Below are 14,773 nucleotides of genomic sequence, written 5' to 3' on the forward strand. Positions count from 1 at the left end.
ACCGTAATTCCAAAACCTGCAGGTCATCTTTTAGGCTAACTGGAGAGCAAGATTTTCTATTAACTCCAGCCTTTGTCTCTATCTCCCTTTTTAAAAAAGGAAAACAAACAAACAAACAAAAAAATCGCACTGAAAATTCCTTTCCCATTATTCCCTTCTTGGTAATGCGCCTTATAAACTTGCCCTATTAGGAAAAACCACTGCTAGTGGCAAAAAGCACACCACCACTGAGAACATCCTCCATCCTGATAAATCCTGGCACAGAACCAGGCACCAGGATAGCTAAAGCACAACAGTCATAATCAGAGATTCTTAGACAAGGAAACCTTGCCAAAGACGACTTCTACTCCTCCCCTTAAACAAACAAAAACCCCCACACATACAGAGGCCAATAAGAGATGACAGCTGTCTTCAGAATGATACTTTTTATGGTCCTTTTCAAAAGCAATCAAGAAATGAATTTTTCATTTAATACCCTCAGGTTAATCCGTGGTCCTTAGATACATATTTACCTACTTATACTCTAATTAGATATAAAATAAAATTTATTTGGCTAGTTTCTGTTTAGGAAAGGAATTCTCAGAAGAGCAAAACTTCCATAAATTAGGTACAGATTCTGTCATTGCAGTGACAGAGCTCCATAAATTGTCAGACTCAAAGTGACAAATTTAGTAAGAGTGCACACAGTCGTAACTTCAGCCACAACCTCTAAGTTAAGGGATGTCAGTCGCTCCATTGGATCGGTTTCATCTCTATGAAAAATGGGAATTCAGATATTTTGTCAACATAAACTCCATGAGGTACCATCTTCCATGAGCCAGGCTGTCTCATGAGCAGACTAGCACTGGTATTTTGCACTGGCAGCAGTATAAAGCACAATTCCAACTATGCAAGTGCAATACATTGAAGGATTCACTCTCCTTGTTTTGTATTCCTCCTGCAGTAAAGATTTTTTCCAAGAGAAAGAAAGCAGGCGTAACATGGAGAGTTTTGTCTCCATATGACTCTTTCATACCTCCTAATTTTCACCATGCCCTACCATAGTCAGATTCTCCTGGACACAACTGCAGGTTCCTAATTTCAGGATGGGAAGGACAGCAGCACTTCTCATGTTCTCAGGCACCCAGCAGGGAGAGCAAACGGAGCCATCAAACCAGCACTAGGAGAGACTCTGCTCTGGGCAGGACTGCAAGGTAAATTCCAGATTTCACTCCCCACCATCCCCCTTCCATACCCCCATGCACATCCACACACCTGAAAGGAAACTGTGAAGAAAGACACCTGTAAGATTTTCCTGTTACACCAAACCAGCAATGTCAGTGTTGCCAGCAAAGCCCCAGCAGACCCTCAGGGCGCTGGAGGGCCGTGTCTGCAGCAGGAAAGGAGGACACCACCTCAGAGGGGCACAGCGGCCTCAGCCAGCCTCCTACATGGAAGCAGAGAGTTCATGTTAAACTCTCTTCACACAAACACTTCGGGAAGCTGAGCTGTTTTTAAAGACACTTGCTTCTCAAAAAACCCTCTGTTGCTGCCCAGGAATTTTTCATTCCTTTTACCAACAGGCTGCTCTGGCACTCTTGGCTCCCTGCTGCTGGAAGAGCCAAGCAAAGGGCTCATTGCTCAACGAGCCCTTGGTGCAGATAAAGAGCTTTAACAAAGCACGCAGACTCTGGATGCGTATCCAAACCAAACCCAAACATCTTGAGATTCTTCCTTCTCTAACTCCAAACACATTTGATATGCTTAAACATGCACTCTGTCAGAAACCAAATGGCTATCTGCTGTTCCAAATAATCAGATCTATTTTGCCGGATGATGAACAGAAATACTGCTCACCCAAAGCAATCGAACTTTCATTTACATGTTTAAGAGCCTCCTCTACAGCCCCTGGAGCCTCTGGAACTATTTCCAGTCACTTTGACAGACCTTGGATCTAGCTTCAAGCAGTTTTCCCCCTAGATATATTCATCCACTGAAGGCTGAGCTTGGTGCTGATTTTTTCACACTGTAGCTAAAAGAATGAATGTACTTAAATCTTCTCGTAAGGCCGGATATCACTAGGTAAATTGGATACAGAGGCTTGTTTTCCTTACATTTGGTTTTGATGTTCTGTTCACTGAGCCTATGACTGCAAAGGTTATAGATGATGCAATTTATTTTCCTTCTGCTTTTTACCAGTAGAATACTGCTCCTCTTCCTAGATTAAACACAGGCTTTATTGCACATTTATCTCAAAATACATGTCTTTGAAAGGTCCAAAACCTAACAGCATGTTTCAGATTTGCTAGTAGTCTCTCATTTTTATCCTGGTCTTCTAAGGAGTCTGCTTCCAAACCAGTTTTGCCCTTCTAATGTCAATGGTGTGTTAATCCAGATTTTAACAGAATGAAATGCCAATCTTGAAACCTTTGGAAGGATTCTGTTCCTACAACAAGCACTGCAGACATTTATATTATCACCATTCCAGTAGAAATATGAAATTAAAGACATGGCACCTATATAAGATAATAAACTTTTAAAGTTTACAGTTGATTTTACTTTGTTCCTATTCAAACTAAAGTTATGTACCCCAGTAGCTGACAATGTTTATTTTATAACTACCTACCTGCATAAACCTGTTCATTCTCTAACCAGGATTGCAAAGTGTTGAATTAGCTGCCAAATGCAGCTCACAGTATTTCATGCTATGCTTGATTACTTAGGCATCATCTTAAAAATACCATCACATTGCTCCATAAGTATATTGGACAACATGGAGCCACACTCAAAACTGCACATCTTCATTCCACACAGTGCTTTTTGTTCCTTTGTTTTCTGTCAATACAAAACTGAAATCAGGCTCATGCCGAGAATAACTGGGCAACCAGCAGTTTGCACACAAGTTTTGTAAACCAGACTCTTTAAGGGAAGCTATTTGGTGAATACAAAACCAAAAAGGGGTTATTATACCTAATTAATTTTTTCCAGGGAATCTGTGATCTACCCAGATAAGTTTATATAATTTTTACAATAAAATGCAGGTAGGATCTGCATTAGGAAATCTAATTGACACTGGTCTTAGGTCCAAAGTGAGCTTTCCAGTTACATTATTTGACCTCAATTAGTGCCTAAGAGTGAAGGTAAATCTCCTCATTGGTGAGTGTCACACTGCAAGTCTGTTCTACAGTATTGCTCTGACACCAGCCAATTACACGGACTAATTGAGAGCAAAACATTCCTACCCTGCTCTTGTGTTAGACAACTCTTCAATAGTTTCCAGAGACCTATTCTGAGTACATCTGTATGGTACCCTCAACCTATAGGCTTTAATCAAATTATCTTCCTTTTTAATTGGTCCCAGTTACAGGTTGAACACCTAATTATATGTACAATTTTAACTTGTATACTCACCATATATTTATGAAATTTTTCACCTTTCTTATCGGGGAATAAAGTTAACTGTAAGCAATACAACAATCTATAAAGTTGTAAACTTTCAAATAATGTAAACTTGCAAAATAATCAGTTCAGTCCCACACATGACCGAGATTTGAAAGTCCTTTAGGTTCAGAGGAAGTGAAAACACAAATTATGGACTTGATTCAGTTCCTAAAGAAAGCACTGGAAGGGCTCTGCTGAATGTAGCAGTGCCTAATAAGCTACTAAACTTTTCAAGCTGAAAGTTAAACTTACCAACATTTGTCAGGCACTCTACAGAAACACTGAGGTTTCTAGAGGTGGGTGCAATATTAAAGAGTTAACAAAACATTAAAATATTAAATTTTTTCAAAATTGAAATTAGTAAATATGATATCTAGATATTAAGATACTAGAAGCTATTATTCCTATTTATCAAGGAAGAAAAATAATGGAAACCTTAAATAGGAAAATATTTAAATGTGCTTTCAAAACTAGACAGAATTAAGGACAATGGTCAGTATCTGGTACTAAGCAAGATGCACAATTCATCAGTCACTTCTCCCACTGAACTGAAGCGAGCCATTGTTTCAAAATAATTTTCACAAGCAGAGAGAGATACAAATTCAGTTGAATCACTTAATAGAGCATTAAAAAAATCATAGGACAATACCTAAAGCTTGGGAAAATTCAGATCCTTAAGATGCTTTTCAGAGAACATTGATAAGTACTTCCAATACTTCTGCAACACCTGGAAATTTTTATAGAAGTCACCGTGAAAAGGAAAATGGCTAGCAATAAACTTCCAAGGAATCGTTGTAATATGTAAATAGTATGCAATGAATCTCAATTCAGCCCTCAGTGAAGATTTAGTGAGAATTTATCGAGCAGACACGATCATCTGCTTTCCACTACAGCTCATTAGCAAAGGATGCACTCCTCACACTCGGTGTAAAAGACACCACTTGTTCTCTGGGAGGAGCTGAAGAAGGAAAGTGAGGAAGGGACGGAAAACAAGCTGCAGCCTCACTGCTCTGCCTGAGCCCACTGCCCTCCCATGCTGACAAGGGAGGAATTCCAGAGTAACCAAAACATTTGGTTGCTTTCTCTCTCCACTGCTCTTAGTTAGTAAATATTATCCTAAGTACCTCTTTAGTAAACACTGCTGTAAATAGCCACCTGTTCACTGGATTGACACGGAAAAAGCCAAGTACCAGCTAAACTTCTCCAGTTACATTTATGCCGTCTTCAAACCAGTACAATAGTTTTGACCCAGTTTGCTCCAGCAAAGTTTCCTTTGCTGAAACATGGATTCAATGACCACAAAGACCTAAATAAAATTTATATCCTAATCGAAACTGAAGTTGCATTTTGTTAAATGTCTTCCGACATCTTACTCCTGTATTTAAGAATGTCTGGGGTTTTTTTTCCTTCAAGAGGATACAGATGTCACTAAAGTCAATCCTGATAAGAGCAGCTGGAAGTTACTACAATCCCAGAGGTCTGTGCTCTGTAAGGAAACATTCTGGGTTTAAGTTTTAGATGCACATTTTATGACAAAGAGCACAAGGTGCCTTCTGTCCCACACAATTCATTTCAATTAAGCAGAAATTGCAAGATAGGGACTCACACGGTATGAAAATGAGCTAATGTATTTAGCAAGCTGTGAGAAATGTGACTGGAAATTATTACAAACACCAGGCTAATGCCACCACATAGCCAGTAACTATACACATTATACGAACATCCTTTCCTGAAAAGAGAATGCATCGTTTTAGGGAAGGTTCTCGGACAAAGCCCAGCAAAGAGCACTTTCTAGGCACGACAGCTCAATTACCACAGACATCTCAGAGAGCAATGGAAAGGCTGCAGCGCATTCACCAAGCACTCTCGAGATACTGCTTGATGAAAGACACTCTTGCTTCTCCCAGCAGCCTCCATGGAATCCCCAGAGCAGCCATTACTGAGGGAACATCCAGGTGTTGCTGAGCTTGAACAGGAGAAGAGGCTGGGAATGAGAGGAATTTTGCTCCCCTGCCCACCCCTTTTGTTTCTCTATTTTTCTCTCCACTACAGCCACATCCCATTTCTGAAGAAGTGACAGACAGCTCCCAAAACTTGACCACCTGGCCTTTATCAATAGGCATAAGCATAAAGCCCCCAGGACCTGGGCCAGATGGAAAGTAAAATTCAGCAACATTCACGAACAAAAGGACTTACAGACTAAAAACTTGTTGTTTCTTGGTAAAGTTTAGCATTGTTTACTGACAGATCAGCACGAAGAGTAAATCTCCTCTAGGAATTTGTGTCAACACTTCTCTGGCCACTGCTAATTGCTACTCTGTACTTACGTCACTTACAGACACCAGCACAGTAAAACACAGTTAGTAAATCACTTCACCCTCACGCAGCAAACAGCACCTGAAGGAAAACACAGTTTGCTCTCTCAGCACTGCAGCCACGCACAAAACGTGCTGCTCACAAGCACGCCTGAAAACATTCAAATGACAACTGCTTTTAGTTGATAATCAAGTAAGAACAAAGTTTAGGGCTTTTTTCTGTTTGTTTTTTACAGCTCAACCATGCAAATTGCTAAGCCTCTGATAGGAAACAGATTGAGAAACACTAAAGTGTTTCCATTGAATTTTGTCACTTTTCATTTGCCGATGTCCCAAGTTGCAAAGATTTCCTTTTCACTAAATGCTCCTTACAGCTTTCTGATTAGATGATAAAAACGTTTAAATGCTACTTGCAAACACAGCATGTTAACAAATACTTTCCTTTGTTGAAAGGTAACTTGCAAAGCGATTTTCAAAGCACCTAAAAGGAACATAACTGTAGTGCCTCGCAGGGGACCCCGGACCAGAACTGCAGGACGTGTCAGCAGGGACAGAAATCCAGGGAGAGCCGTTCCCGTTAGTGCTGTGCCTGATTAACCTGCAGCTTCCACCCAGGCTCGTTCATTAAATACAACAAAACGACACAAACTTAAAAGATTTGCAAGTTCTATCATCTGGAGAGCGGTGGCCTTATGCCACAGAAATATGGAATCCTGTTCTTTGCTTCAAATCTTTAAAATATCAGTGGGAGATACTTTATTTTAACCAAGCTCAGGAAATTCAGGTTCCAAGCCAGCACACACTCCTGTCCCTAATATTTATTTTAATTAAATCAAACACGGCCTCAGGAAGAATATTTTGGACTTAAAATTAACCTAATGTTTAAATGCTTGTAACTTTTCCCCTGAAATATTAGTACAGGACCAAGTATGAAACAGCAGTATTGTGAATCTTACAAATACATATGAGCAGAATGTATAAGAAATTGTCATAATATTTATATAACAGTTGTTATAATATTTGTATAATAATTGTTTTGTTATTTGTGCTTTTAGAAATAAAAGCAGAAATTGTATGCAGTCTTAGTGTGATTTTCACTAATCAGGCATGTAATCTTTATGCTGCACATAATTTCACATAAAAAAAAATCTCAATAACAAAGCACCAATCTAAATATTATTCATGTGGTTGCAGTTAGAATTTCATAAGGTCAGACCATACCTACATAAAGAGATAAAAATGGATCATGTGGTTTCAGAAACACAAGCTTCTGAAATAGTACTCACACACTGTTCATCCCCAGGACTGAAGAAACCAATCTAGCCTTGATAACCTTCACTCTCAAAAATGTCATGATACATTTGTGAGGAACTGGCTTTTCTTATTTCTTAAGATGCAGTTTTCCACTGCTTGAAGCTTTCATTTTTCATCATGAAGTTTTAGTACTAAGATTACTAATTCTATATTAATTCTATATTAATATATTCTATATTAATACAGAGTTACTAATTCTATATTAATGTAGGGCCAGTAGGCTCCGCTTTAAAGAGGAAAAAAAAATAAATCACAGGCTTAACATGAATTCAGCAGTTGATGGTACTGTATTAGAACCCCTTGTTAAGCTGTTACAGAGAGGGGCCAAACAAATCATGGACTTTGCTGGCCAGGCACCCAACCCAAACAGCTTTTCTTCTTTATTTTAATTGCCCTTCCTTTAGAAACTCGAGACAGACACCCAGAACCTTGAGACTGCTTGGTGAAGTCGTATCTGCGACTACAGGAGATCACAAACTGTTCAGCATCTCTCAGACCACATTTTTTTTTATGTCTATCTATTCCTTTGTACAGCACATTCAGTGTCAGGAATTCAGCATTATAAAAGCAGCAGCAGGTTTACACTGTGTGAAGGAACTGTTTGGGAAAGAGGTTTAGTCCTCTGCACACAGATGGTTCCTAGATGTGGAGGACAGAACCCCGTGCCAATACGAAGTCTCAGAATTCATTCAAATACCTTCTTGCCTTAAAAATGGGTAAAAAACATATATAAGAACAGATACTTATTTCATTAAGCTGTTGCCCTTAAAACCTTGTAAATTGAATTAATACACTGTAAGGTGTGCTAAATTAGAAGTTGTTCACTGCAACACTCAAACCCAGCTCTCAGGTTCTTGCTGCCTTTCCTCCCTGACTGGCCCTACAATCACCAGTTCCCTTCCTGCTCCTGTGGCGTAAGAGAGAAGGAGCTGGAAGGAACAGCAGTTATTTCATGTCGCGCTTATAGGATTTAAATCGATTTTACTCTCATCACTGGTTTGAAAAGTTGCATAAACCTTTAGTTTTAACTTTGTGTAGTGGCAGGAGCATTGGCATCAAACTGAAGTGTAGACTTCTTTGCTAGAAATCCTATGAAGTCCATTTTAAGCTGTTATAAAATAATTTCCATGTTTCTTCAGGACTCAGTCTGTCTAAATTTGTTTTTGTGACATCATCATAAGTTCACTTTTGGTTCTGCTTTTGCCTCCTGTGGTACCCTTGGATCTGTGTTGTAGTCTTGTCTCTTGGAAGGACCCTGGACCTGAACTGTAGCTGGTGTCACAAGTTTTCTGTCCCTGTTCCCTGCTGCCAGGATGCTGGACCAGGCTCACCCTGTCCCTCTGCCCGGGGCTGTCATGAGCTCTGTTCTCAGACCCTGCTCAGCTGCCTCGGCTGTGCTTTAGCCAGGGAGGGCCTGTCCTGTGCTCCCTGGGACTCCTGGGTTACCCACCTCCTGGAGCAGCTCTGCTCTTGCTGCTTCTTGGGACTCTTCAGAAATCTACGTTTCTGAGCCACAGGAGCTGCTTTTGCTCTCAGTGTGCAAATAAAAAAGACATGACTTCTTCAGGGAGTAGGTTGGAACGCAAAAAGTGTTAGAAATATCACAGAAGTTTGGGAGAGTGCTGTGGTGCCACTGTACAACTGCCATTGAGGAACTAGAGTATGCTATGGGTCTCAGAGGAAAACTGGAGTTTAGCTGTCTTGCTCTCTCCTGCCAGCCACAGTGCTGGTAATGGTTGTTGTTGGGTTCTGTTGTGTTCAGGCTCTGGATGTGAGCTCTGGTTCCTCTGAAAATCCAGGCTTTCCATCAGTGTATTTTAACAAAACTCTTTTTTCCTCTGTGATGTGGGATATTGAAGGTGCCACTGCCTCTCCTCTGCTTCTCTGTTCCCGAGAGATATAATAGAGCTCCATACATTTTTACTTCAGTTCACAAGTCCTATTTCTATGTTTCTTTTTACTCCTGTGTCAAGTTAAATATGTTCCACATTGAAAGACACTGATAACACTGACAGAGTGTGCTCTGCTATTCTACCCAGCAAAGCTTTGTCTTCAAATGAACCTTTCCCTCAGCAGACAAAAGTGAAGGGCACTAATAGCAAATGAAAACGTAGTTCTGTTTGTTAGAGCTGTTGGTTTGAATGCCAAGTTCTCCATACAGGATTAAGTGCGGTTTGTATACAGCTGGAATATGTCATAGATATATTTAGGTCTTTGAATTTTAACATTCCCAGGTGATTTTTTTTTTTCCTGTCTTAGCCTTTAGTGCAGAAAGATATCTGAATACTTTTTAAGTTCTTCCATTATGAAAAAAATAGTGTTATTAAAATTAATTCAGGATTATTGAAAATAACATTTATTTTCAAATTGAATTAGCAAAAGAAGAGCTATAAATTTCAGATTTTACATACCTTCTTTGAATTAAAGCTTTTTGTCTCACTTCAGATATCCATTCCCAATACAGTATTGGATCTTGTGACTATTTAAAGCAGTGAAGTTTTCTAATGATTTTACTCACAAGTAAAATGAGTAGAAAACTTCACCACTGATTTGAAGCTTTACAAATTTTCTAAACAGAGGCATCCATCTTCTTCCATGTGCTTTTGAAATACCACATTAGTTCCATGCCACAAAAGAAAGGGTTTCTGCCTGTTGTAAATAACTGATATGTTTTATAAAATATGCTGCTCATTTATGGTCTGATGTCAATCCTGTTGAATCTTAAAAACATTCCCATTGATTTCTGGGGACTCTAGATGTAGTCCTTAGGCAAAATAATTTCTTACAATTTTATTAAAGTAGCCATTTGGGAATAGAGATGATCTGCATGTTAACATAAAATGTTCTTTTATAAATATTCTGATTAGGTTGGTTTCAGCTTTGTTTATTAAATAATATCAATAATGGTCATAGAGGAATTTATTTGGAGTGGTGATATTAAGACACATATACTGAAAACTTTTATAGGAATACAGACAAAAAAGAACTGAATAAATGAATTGGAGGTTTCATATATGTAAACAATTCCCGAGATCATCCTCTGGCCTGCCACCACTCAAGTCTAGCATGCTTTTATCAGCTATGTTTTTGTATGGGAGATTAATACAACTGGGAAGTAGATGAAGATACTTATTAGCATTTGATCATTATTATTTGGCTCTCAGTTTGAGAACTTATTTATTCAAAGAAACACCCTGCATACTGGCTTTTTTTTATATGAATCCTTGCCTCAGGATTTTTAGGCAGGAATGGTGGCTTGTTATGCTCCTTCTCAGTGTGTAGCTGGTCAAAAAACGGAGGCTTGTCTGCTGATAAGGACCTTCCCAGAGTTACTTATGTCTCTGACACTTCCATGCTGTTTTACTGCACGGACCGGTATTTGAAGTTAGCCTTGAAGACCACCCAGAAGTACCAGCTGGTGCAGAACTCTGCTACTCACATTCTTAGTAGAAAGGAGCTGCTATCACCATAAAACAAACTGTGCTCAGTGTTTTGCTCTGCCTATCTTTTGCTTGGTGCTAGAGCAGTGTGCGAGTTGTAATGGGAAGGCCGGATAGCCTGGCAGGCGATTACTTGAAGCTGCCTCTCCCCGCTGCTCCATCATGGCTTGCTTCTCTCAAGTCCTTTGATGAAACCTCTAGGACCAGAGGCAAGCCACATTGAGTAAAAGATCAAACTCTTCCCCTCTGGCAGTTTGTCAGCACAAGAGCTTGGTAGGGCATAGTGCACATTTGTTATGGCAGGTTTTTAATTACATCTATGATACAGCAGTGATAGGATTCCATATGTGAGAGTAATGCAGCTTATGCACTGGTACATCAGAGTTGAAACAAATTTAGGTCTTTCTCACAGCCGAGAATCTGATCCCTGGTGAGATTTTACTAAAATGTCTATGCTATGAAAATTACCATTAGAATAGTTATTTTGCATAAAGGTACTTTTCTCTCCCTCCTAACCCTGGAGCTCAGGACGTTACTAAACTGTCAGTGAACTTTCAGGAGAAGCAGACCATGTGTTGACCTGCGTAAAACACACGAAACCTTGAAAATATTAGAAGGTTGCGGACTTTGGAACTGTGAACCTCAGCTGGAACTTCCTGCCTCCTGCTTTCCCGGTTAGGAGGCATCAGGGCGAGTTTTGTGCTGCGTGGCGTGCGGCACGTCTGATCACAACTGACAGATGGCTTGGGAAGCAGGCAGGAAGGATGGACGCTTCATCTGCCCCGAAATATGACTGTGAAAGAGTTTCTAACTAAGGGAAGCAAGTGAAATTTGGTATGGGTAAGATGATTTGTTTGTAATATAATGTTCATAATTTAATATCTGTAAGTGACAACAAACCTGTGTGTGTGTTTGTAAATTTTGGGAAGCTGATTTGTAAATTCTGGGATACTGATCAGTTCAGTATCCCTACAGTAGGAGCATCATTAAAAATAATGTAACTTTCTGAGCAGTGTTCTGTACCAATCCTTAATTATATAAATTGCATGCTGTTCATATTACGCACTTGTTTACATTCAGTAAGTACCAGTTTAGTTTCATCTAGATAAAATGCCTGTAATAAGGCCATCTCACTGCAGTCTGCTCACTGCAAAGCTTGCAGTCACAGCACACTCAGATCATGGCACTCAGACTAGCTGTGCACAGCTCCCAATGCTTCTAAGGACCTATTGCCAGTGCTCACCAGTCGAGGATCTCATTGCTATTTTTAGGCTACAGAATGACTTCAGAGAAGATCTTTTCTTTGAATTCATTAATAGATGTCCTATGAAGTTCTCCTCTCCCCTTTCTCTCTCTACCCCACTTCCTTGCCATGTGCCCGGGCAGCCAGGAGGGTCAGCCATGTCCCAGGGGGCATCAGGCACAGCATCACCAGCTGGGCAAGGGATGGGATTGTCCTGCTCTGCTCTGCACTTGGGCAGCCTCACCTGCAATATCGGGGCAGTTTTGGGCACCACGATGTAAGAAAATATTGAGCCATTAGAGAGTGTCCAAAGAAGGGCAACAAAGATGGTGAAGGGTCTGGAGGGAAAGCCATATGAGGAGCAGCTGAGGGCACTTGATGTGTTCAGCTGGAGAAGAGGAGACTGAGGGAAGACCTCATTGCAGTTACAACTTCTTCGTGAGGGGCAGAGGAGGGGCAGGCACTGATCTCTGCTCTGTGGTGACCAGTGACAGGACCTGAGGGAATAGCCTGAAAGTGTGTCAAGGGAGGTTTAAGTTGGTTATTAGAAAAAGGTTCTTCCCCCAGAGGGTGGTTGGGCACTGGAACAGGCTCCCCAGGGCAGTGGTCACAAGTCCAAGCCTGACACAAGAAGAGTTTGGACAATGCTCTCAGGTACATGGTGTGACTCTTGGGGACGGTCCTGTGCAGGACTTAGGGTTAGACTTGGTGACCCTCGTGAGTCCCTTCCAACTCGGCATATTCTGTGATTCAGTGATTCCTTCCAATTATCTGAAGGTCAATTACTGAGACTCTTTCCTGTTCGTGCTGAACAACATGGTACTTTACTAATTGTCCCCAAAGACAATAGGAGTGTTGTCAGTGTAAGGCACTAATTGGTGCTGATGGAAGTGGTAGAAACCAAAGTAAGAGCTCCAAGTATTGTTCTCACTGACTTTGGAGGTCCCAGCCTGTTGACCATGATGTGTACATGAAAGTGTCCTTAAGACAGAGGGTTCTATGAAAAATTGGTTGTGAATTAGGATCCTGTGAGAAGAATAAAATAATAGGAATGCATTTCAGCTACTACACTATATCCTGTTCTGAAATAAAAATGCAGCTACAGGTATGGGCCTGTTTCAGTTCATGCTCCTGTAGGAGTGGGAGATTAACCTCAGCACAGAAGGCTGCAGGAGTCCACAGTAGAGAACAGGGGACACAGCACTGCCTTGCTCTGACCTGCCCCTGGTATTTGAAGCCCTGGCTCCTTTTCACAGTGTGTTCTTTGGCCAAAAATCCATGGGGAATAAAAGGTCTTTAGTAACTGACATAGTTTTCTGTCTTTCTTCTTGGAATGTCCTAATCTGGATATTGCCATCACCAAAAGTTTTGGCCAAGTGTGAAGAGGACGGGGTGTAGTCGAATGGAGGGAGGGATGATGGCAATCCAAGTTTGACTGTTTTTGTCTTCATGACATTATCAAATCTGGGAATTAGAGCTGACATCTGAACCTCAGCAATTTCTGAGGGACTAATCTCAGTCCCCTATAGAAGACTGGGAGGGAGCAAAACACCTGATGTGTGTTGGTCTTCTGCGGAAAGAACCAGCCTACAAAAGTCAAGGACACGAGAGTGACAGGGCAGGTAGACAGGAAACAGAATGCCCACACTATCAGACTCATCCTCTCATTCTTCCTGAGGTCAGGCCATGATTTGAATACCCAAAAATATGCTGAGATTTTAGCCTCAGGGAAGAAAATGACAAGGCATTGACCCAAAAAGGAAATGTTCAAGTCTTATAAATACTTTAGTTCTGTTTATCAAACAGAATCTTCAGCTTTTCCAAACAGAGTATTTTCATTTCATGCTTCCATTTTCTATATCACATGCACAGAGAAAACAACCAAAAATGTTCCAGAAGGATCAACAGTATATTGTGATAGGGAAACAATTCACTTTTCATGCTCCACTTTCCACCAGTGTCCCTGAGGCTTGCAAGTGAGGCCTCATGATGCTGTTACCATGAGCATGAGGAATCAGTAACAGAAGTCAGGTGTATTTTTGATGTAATGTTATTTATTAAAGAAATAATAATATTCTCTCCTCTCTGAGCGTATAAAAAATGAACACAACTTCCTTTTAAAGAAAACTTCACATCTGTCACTCCTATAAGCTCTATGTCCTAGTGCACTGAACCAGGGAGGTGGATGGAGTGATCAGAAAGGAAATGAACAGTTCAAAAATGGTTCTGGTGAAATGGATCACATGTTTTGGGTGAAACCAGGATTTGGGAGAACAGATATGTTATTGCAGGGATTTGTGGTTAATCAAAGCTATTGTGCTATGACATACAGCAAACCCCCACAGATTTACAGCTGTATTCACAGGACTGATTTTACTGATCTCCTTGTGAAATTACCTGGCTCTCTGCAGGTGTCTTCAAAATCTTGTGCTGATATTGCACAAACTTTTGCACATATTTAACTTAGCACTTATTATAGACAGTTCTGCTGAACTCACACTAGTTGCATGACTAGTGTCTATTTGCAAGTCTGTAATATCTATCCAAAATAGATGATCTTCTACATTCAGTTTTACACAACATGGTATGAATGTGTAGCAACCTGTTAGTCCAATGAAATTTAAGAAGAAAACGTCCACTATAAAGTGTTCTGTAGTGCTAAGAATTTATACTCTCATAAACAGGGACACAAATGAACATCTGTTTCCATAAATGAAGACAGTCAGAGTAACCTACAGTGACTGGTCAAAAAAAAAAAAGTAGGAATATGCAGCAATGCTGCCAGCCCTGGAGCTGTGTAATGCACACCCTGCCACGATGCACGTGTACACTGTGCCAGGTGTTCTTACTGAGCTGTCAAGAACAACTGGCTGCTCCTTCCACTCACCTTTGCTACATTATTCACCTGTTCAAAACACCTCTTTCTAAGGTATTTGTCCTCCAAATAAAGACCTTGATCCAACTACTTCTGAATCAGGGGCAAATGTACCATTGAATGGAGTAGGACTGAGTCTTAAATGTGTATGAGCAGTTCCATAAGA

The sequence above is a fragment of the Pipra filicauda genome, unplaced genomic scaffold (assembly GCF_003945595.2).
Source record: "Pipra filicauda isolate LSUMZ 115617 unplaced genomic scaffold, ASM394559v2 scaffold146_size1912638_pilon, whole genome shotgun sequence".
NCBI classification, from domain to species: domain Eukaryota; kingdom Metazoa; phylum Chordata; class Aves; order Passeriformes; family Pipridae; genus Pipra; species Pipra filicauda.